We start from the raw sequence: 8,001 nt of genomic DNA, 5'->3' as shown, positions 1-8,001 counted from the left end.
GAGATTGGATCCACAGTGATTACATTAGGTAATTTTAGAAATCTAATTTTTTTTTATTATTTACATTTCTTTTCTTTTAAATTAAAATCTCATTTAATTGAATTTCATATATTTAATTAGGTACCTATTTGACTATTTAAAAATGGCAAATATGGTAAACCTTGTTGGCCTCGTGGACCCAGGACAAGTTAACTCTCAATCTGGAACGTTATCTCACCGTTCAAAACATCTATCAGACCGCCTGAAAAACACAGATAGGGATCATTTTACTTGATGCCTTATAATCCAGGGTTAGTCCCCTTCTATACTTGGTCCCTTGTAATTTTTTTTAGTATATTTAATCTATGAGTAATGCTACACTTACCACATTTTTATCCCACATTTCTATACCACATGATGTGGCATGTCCATATTATATGCCACATCAATTAAATCAATGAAGTGTATTTTAATTAAGACAATTAGAAAAACAAACACTGAAATAAATCATAAAAGAAAAGAAAATATGAAATAATTTTAATTGATATGGCTGTCCACCTCAACTGCCACATAAGATGGTATAGAGATGTGGTATACAAATGTGGCAAGAGTAGCATTATTCTTAATCTATATGGATCATTATGTGTAGGGGTCATTGGGTGTTAATAATTGTGTGACTAGCTAAGGAGACTCTCTATTACATGGATTCATTGCCAAACCGCTCTGTTGACGAGGACATGAGAAATATAGTGAATACGTAAGTTTATTTATGAAAATCTAAGATTTTTTATTTCTGCATTTGAATGATATGACGACATTTTCAAATACCGACGTTGTAATGAAAACACAACGACGGTATATTATAACTGATGTTTGAAATCATTTACAATGTCAACATTTTCTTGAAACCGTCGTCTTAATTGAAATACCACGTCGTTTGTGTTTTTCATTTTAGGACGTTTTAATTTTTTTTGTTCAACTTTCATTTAAAAACAACTTTAGTTATACGTCGTTTTTCGTCGTCACTAACGTTAGAATGATACACAACGACGGTTCTTATTTACCGACGATTGAAATAAAATACGACGTCATTTGTTTTACAAAACCTTCGTCTTCACTTATTTACCACGACGATTAATATTTTTTATGCTGATTTTTAGTTTTGTCATTAACACTTTTTGTTTTCTTGAAACAGTTCAATCAAAATATATAACTCTCACATAGGCAAACAATCATCACGTAAATCACCCATATGGAAAAATATAGAAGGCACTCCTAGGCAACCAACAAATGTAGAGTGTGGCTTCTACGTGATGTGTTTCATGAGAGAGATAATTCATGATCCAGGCCTAGCATTTGAGAAAAAGGTAAAATTTAGGATCTAATTTCTTTATTTTAATACCACGACTTTTTCTTTCAAAACCTTCGTTTTAATTTTTATAACACGTCGGGTTTTGTTTTTTATTTGCAGTTTGACAAGAAAAAGGAACCAATTGTGTATGTACAAGAACATATTGACGAAGTTAGGTTGGAATGGGCAAAATTCGTGAACAAGCAATTACAAAACAATAAGTGATATAATTTATTTTAACAATGTTTAGGTTTATTTTAATTTATTGATAATGTATATAAATATATTTTTGGTAATTAATTGAACAATCATCCAAAAAATCAACTGAAATATGTTTTTGTTTCTAGTTTTTTTTTTATAAGATATTTATGTCGTTAAATGAAATAAAATGAAAATAACTCATAAAAATTTAAATTAATTCCCAAAAACCGACATCTCATTCATATTTACACGTCTCATATCTATTAACAACCGCCGTCTTATTATAGCGGGAAAGAAAACATCGACAACATTTCTCAAAAAAGACATGTAAGGTTGTTAAATATGACGGTTAATATATAAAACTAAAATCTACAAAAAAAAAATTGTATAGATATACTACGTCCGTTAGTACAACAAACATGACATGTTAAAAATATACAACGATTATATGTCCATTACAGGTTGAAACAATATAACTTAATTTCTAAGTTATCAGTGCTTTCCGAACCAACGATTATATGTAACTTATTTTTCACATGTACATGAGTACATAAGCATAAATCCAATAAATTGTGTAATCATGAAAGGATTTTTTTTTCAGAGATTAATTTGTTGAACAAAACGATAACTAAATTGACATATTATGTTTCATGCCATAAATAACTTGGCAACTTAAACGAGTACAAATTGCAATTAAAGTATATATGACTCCAAGGTTGGCGTTGTTTGTTGGTACATGAGTATGAATTTTAGTAAATCTATGATGAAACCACGGTAGATTGGAATTTAGATTTCTCAATATTATCTTACTGAAACTAAGGCCAGAATCAAATCCCAATATGTTATCGAATTTCTAAGTTGTTTGTGCTCTCCAATCCTAAGATTATACGTAACTTAATTTTTTGTAAATGCATGTGTAGAAAAGGATATGATAAATAAATTGTGTATCCATGAAAGAAATATTATTTTAAGAGATGAATTTGTTCGACTAGAATGGTAACTAAATTAGTGGATTAGGTTTCAAGCCAAAACTAGTACGACCTAAAGTCAAAGTATATATGACAAGACCCAACCCAAATTCCACTTTGGAATCTGAGCCGAAACCTATGCGTGTCCGACACCTGGTAGGTGCTGGGCACACTTGACCAAATTGCCCTTATAATCGAAAACCAAAATGAACCCTAAGTTTGACTTTTGCTCGGCTATAAATACTCGTTTCCCAAAAATTTTACACCTATACAAAAGGCAATATATAACCCCAATCATTCAACATGCACAATAATAGAATCCATGCAACCAAATCTCAAATCTTTATGCCCTCAGACCACTTTAAATCAAATAAATCATTCTGCCAACTGAAACTGATCCCAACTTTTGAAACAACATGAATATGTTAACATATTTCAATATAACTTATCTGAATTGTTTTTCAATCACTTGGTCTCGCGGTTGCACCTAGTAACTCTAGGTTACCTACGAACCATCAACAAGGAATCAAGCCACACATAGTTCTTTTACCTATTATGTTTACACATAAATAGGCTACTCAAAGAATTTCCTCAAATCCATGAATCAATTTATATTTTACTTGCATAAATCATATGTAAAAACAAACAAACTCATAACACACTTAATTCTTCCTTTAAAGCTCACAGAAAGCTCATGTACGCGAATAAAAAAACAAAACCATTCATTACTTGCCTCATAAAATCAGAAAAATAGTCATTCAAACTTTTACCCAAAAATACCAAGATAAAATCCTCAATTTGTTTTTAAACCTCTTAAAAACCCAAATATTCTCCACTTAGGCATACCCCCATTCATATTTCGTCAATTCCTTTAATATATCGTCAATTACAATAAGTTTCCATCAATTCCATAAATTTTCCGTCAATTTCAATAATGTACCGCCAATTCCTTGTGTCACATAATGTGACACATCCTCGCAAGTCTCGGAAACACAAAGTCAACCGAGCCGCAATCCTCGCAAGCCTCGGAGACACAAAGTTGACCGAGCTGCAGTCCTTTCACCACACTATTTAGGCGTCCCCAAAACTTGTGGGGCATGATAAAAAATAACAAAACTGTTTCAAGGCAACTAGGGGGTACCCTAAGGTGGGTTTGAAACCCATATTCCGATACTTATCATAAATTTTCCCTTTATTCCACAAATCTGTATATCAAATCTTTTCTCAACTCTTCACAACTAATCACAATATAATATATCCTTAGAGAAAAAAAAAACAATTACATAATAACTCATACGCATTAAATCATCCAATAACACTCGGTCAAGTACTCTTTTAATAATAATAATCACAATAACATTAATAAATAAATAAATAGCAAAATAACCTTCAAATCTTAAAATAACACTCAAGAAAATAATAAAATACTATAACATAAACTCGTAATTCAAACATAAACAAAATAGTTCACAAACAGTCAAGCCTCATTTAGACAGTCATTCGAGCAATGATATATATTAATGTATCAAGTAGCGCTGATTATGGCATTTCCTTCTGTGCTTGCGGGTGTGTAGAGATGTCTTGAAGAATGAACTTCGATATTTTATCTGGTGGACACTTACACCAATTCTCAACGCATGTGCATGGGCCGCATGGAGTAGATGTTTGGCACGGATAACGAACAACTGGACCTCTTGCTTCGGCTCCAAATTGCACACCTACCACAATTAATATTTCCATAATTCATAATAAAATTGTTTTTTGCCTTTATTGTGAACATACTGCTTTATGCATGAGTTTATGTTACGAAAATATACACTTAAACTCAACTTTATGGCTGAAAATATCGACAATTGTTAGGTTAAAGTATATAATTTTCACAATGTATGAACGACATATACACATTTTAAAAATAAGTGAACTCAACCACGTCAGAGGAAAAAAAAAATTTCATATATGCAGTTGTATTCTTCAAAGAAGTCAACCCTTCAAGTTAGCCTAGGTTGTTAGGATTAACGTATGATTATAGTATGTCAAGAATAAATTTCTCTTTCATTGTAACAAAAATAAATATTGAGAGAAGTATTTTACCATCATATGAAACAAGAAAGAGCACAATGAAGAAAGCTGACTTGAATGAACCTTTCTCCATATCTATTCAACTTGTTGAAAGCTAGGCAGGATTATATGACAGGACCCGACCACTTTGGAATTCGAGCCGAACCCTATGCGTGTCCGACACCTGAAGAATGCCGAGCACAAATGACCAAATCGTCCTTCTAACTAGAAACGAATTTTTCTATCAGCTAGACTTTTGCCGAAAATTCGGCAGTCTCCCCTGTAATTTGCTTGTTTCTCAAAAGTTTCCACCTGTCAACAAACATTTATATATCCCAATCATTCAGCATGCATTGAATTATATCAAAGCAATCAAGCATCATATCATTCTGGCCTCAGGCCTCAACAAATCAAATAAATCATTCTACTAATAAAATTCATCTCAACTTTCAAAACATCAACAGTACATTAGCAATCTCAAACACTCTAACTTGTGGCTGCACCTTGTAACATTAGGCTGCCTACATACCCTTACTGAGGGATCAAGCCACATGTAGTTCTTTCCCTTTAATACTGTAATTGAATATCTTATTCATTCATCATATTGCCATGTATTTTGCAAGTCAAACTGAATTCTCATGTGTGTGATGTACTCAATCATATTAACAACTCTAAAACAATGCTTTGCAACTTTCCAATACTCGTAACAATCATATACTGATTATAAATAAGTCATATATTGAACTCACTCTATTTTAGTTTAAGAACATCTCAAAACCGAGATTCTCCCAAACTTATATCAATACTCTCCCTTTATTTTTCAATCCATTACCCGACCTTTATATCAATTTTCTAATAAATTGATTCTCAACTATACTTATATGCACAATCTAGCAATTTATAAGTAGCTATCTATACTTAATACGTAACATGACCCAGATAACTCATTCTCGGTCAAGGCCCATTTACAGGGTCATTTAAACACTATTTTGAACCTACCCTGCAAGTCTGGTCCAAATTGAACGGTCGGATTGATCACGATCAGATGACAACAATTAATCTTGCCTTGGGGTTCGTGGTTTCGAAGTATCCGGAACTCCAATTCACGATCCGTCAAATCCTACACGATCCTAGAATTGGCTTAATCAATATATATGAAATTGACAGCAATCCAATGGTTCAAACTTATCGAACCCAGAAATCGCACAATAGAGGATATCCCTTCGGAGTTCAAACATTAACAAAATTGGAATCCGAAAGTACATACGCACTTGTGAGATCACAATGATCATTTTAGGACAGAACGTTGCCCCAAAACACAGTACCCATGCGCCGCCACGCTCCGGCAATGCTTAGGTGTGCAGATCAAATTCCTACGGCCGGAAATACTTCAAACTGTGGGCCAAGATTCCTACCCTAGATGTAAAACCTTATTTGGAGTCACTTTTGTTCTTCGGCATACCCCGAAAAACGAGTAGAAGTGGCCGAAATCTCATCCCGAAATCCGGCCAAATTTCAATTCGTGATTTGGGTTATCTACGCTAGAAATTGATCCAATCCTATCCAACCATTAGCTAGAGCTCGAGAAATAGATGAGAAACCATACCTCTTTTGCCGGAGATGGTGGCCGGAAACGGCCGGAAAAGACCAAGAAGATGCTAATTATGGATATTTATGGAATGAGGAGAAAGAGACGAAGAGATTGCAAGTTGTGGCACTCGATTTGGTGACTGGACAGAGGAGAAATCGAAGTTTGAAAATGGTTGGTCGTCCCCAAAATCAGAAACAGCAGAATCTGGGTTAAAAAGAAATCTGAACTTCGAAATATTTATGATTGTGCCACTCAAATTCTTTTGATCGTAACTTCTTCGCTATAACTCCGATTTGAGCCCACTACGTGTCTACGGACTTATCTCGACATGCTCTAAGCAACGGTACAACTGAAATTTCCAAATTCCCTCCTAATCAAAAGGTCAACTTTTTCTCTAATACAATATTCTAGGGGTATAATTGTCTTTTCATATAATAAATTAATAATTAAAAAATAATTAAGGATCGGGTTGTTACATTATAGGTTTGTACATGCTATAAAACTTAAATTCGGAGTCACTAGTTTTTTAAAAGACTACGAGATATATAGGCGAATTTGAAAACTATTTTCTATGATTACACATTTTGGTGAGGTTGGATTCAATGAATTGTTCACCCATGAATTTTGTAAACAAATCAATTTATCAAACTATAATGGTAAATAAGTTAGCATAATAAGATTGCAATTTGATATCTAGTATAACTAGGTGCATATTTAAGATATGAAGCTTAATTTCTAAGTTATTTCTACTCTCCAGACATAAGATTATACGCAACTTATTTTTTGTAAATGCATGTGTAGAAAAGGGTAAGTTAAATAAATTGTGTATCCATGAAAGAGATAATATTTTAAGAGATGAATTTGTTCAACTAGGATGGTAACTAAATTAGCATATTAGGTTTCAAGCTAAAACGAGTACGACCTAAATTCAAAGTATATATATATATATATATTCTATTATTGGCATTATTTGTCTGTATAAAAGTATGACTTTTAGCAAATCCATGATGAACGCATAGGATTCAAAGAATTGTTCATGTATGAATTTTCTAAAAAAATCAATGTATCGAACTATAATGGTAAATAAATTGGCATAATAAGATTGCAATTTTATTCCTTATATAATTAATGGCTTAAAATTATTGAAACAATATAACTTAATTTCTAAGTTATCAGTGCTTTCTAAACCGATGATTATATGTAACTTATTTTTCACATGTGCATGTGTACGTAATGATAAATCCAATGAATTGTGTATTCATGAAAGATTTTTTTTCAGAGATTAATTTGTTGAACAAAACGGTAACTAAATTGGCATATTATGTTTCATGCCATAAATAACTTGGCATCTTAATCGAGTACAACTTGCAATTAAATTATATACGACTACAAAATCGGCATTGTTTGTTGGTACATAAGTATGAATTTTAGTAAATCTATGATGAAACCACGGTAGATTGGAATTCAGATTTCTCAATATTATCTTACTGACACTAAGGCCAGAATCCAATCCCAATATGTTATCGAATTAATGGACCTTGATGGTCTATTTTTTTAAATACAAAAACGCTACGTGACAAAACTTGTTTACCAACTTTTTGTATGTGAAAGAGATACTGGTTTTTTTAAAACACAGTTATGTGGTGATAAAATAAAATAAAAATGACAACCAAAGAGATATTGGTTTTTTTAAAATTTAAGTCTTTCGTGTAATTCGGTGGATCGAACACTAAACTAGTAAGAAATAATAATATTTAACACACACTAAATAAATTAGTAATATTTACTTGTTTTGAGATTTAGAACTATGTGCTTGAGATTAAAATATAAAGTAACTACATATTCGTTAGCTT

At 32.3% G+C, this 8,001-nt stretch overlaps 1 long non-coding RNA gene across 1 annotated transcript; it reads right to left on the bottom strand.

Moving 5' to 3' along the window:
- Nucleotides 1-3,901: 3,901 nt before the first annotated feature.
- LOC117635626 lies at nt 3,902-4,913 on the bottom strand. The gene is made up of 2 exons (XR_004586907.1): nt 4,591-4,913; nt 3,902-4,217 (listed from the first exon to the last, which is right to left on the bottom strand). It is a non-coding gene; the product is annotated as an uncharacterized LOC117635626 (long non-coding RNA).
- Between the last annotated feature and the right edge of the window lie 3,088 nt (nt 4,914-8,001).

This window comes from Prunus dulcis, chromosome 7 (genome assembly GCF_902201215.1).
Source record: "Prunus dulcis chromosome 7, ALMONDv2, whole genome shotgun sequence".
NCBI classification, from domain to species: Eukaryota; Viridiplantae; Streptophyta; class Magnoliopsida; order Rosales; family Rosaceae; genus Prunus; species Prunus dulcis.
This window is presented reverse-complemented; position numbering and strand designations above follow the sequence as displayed.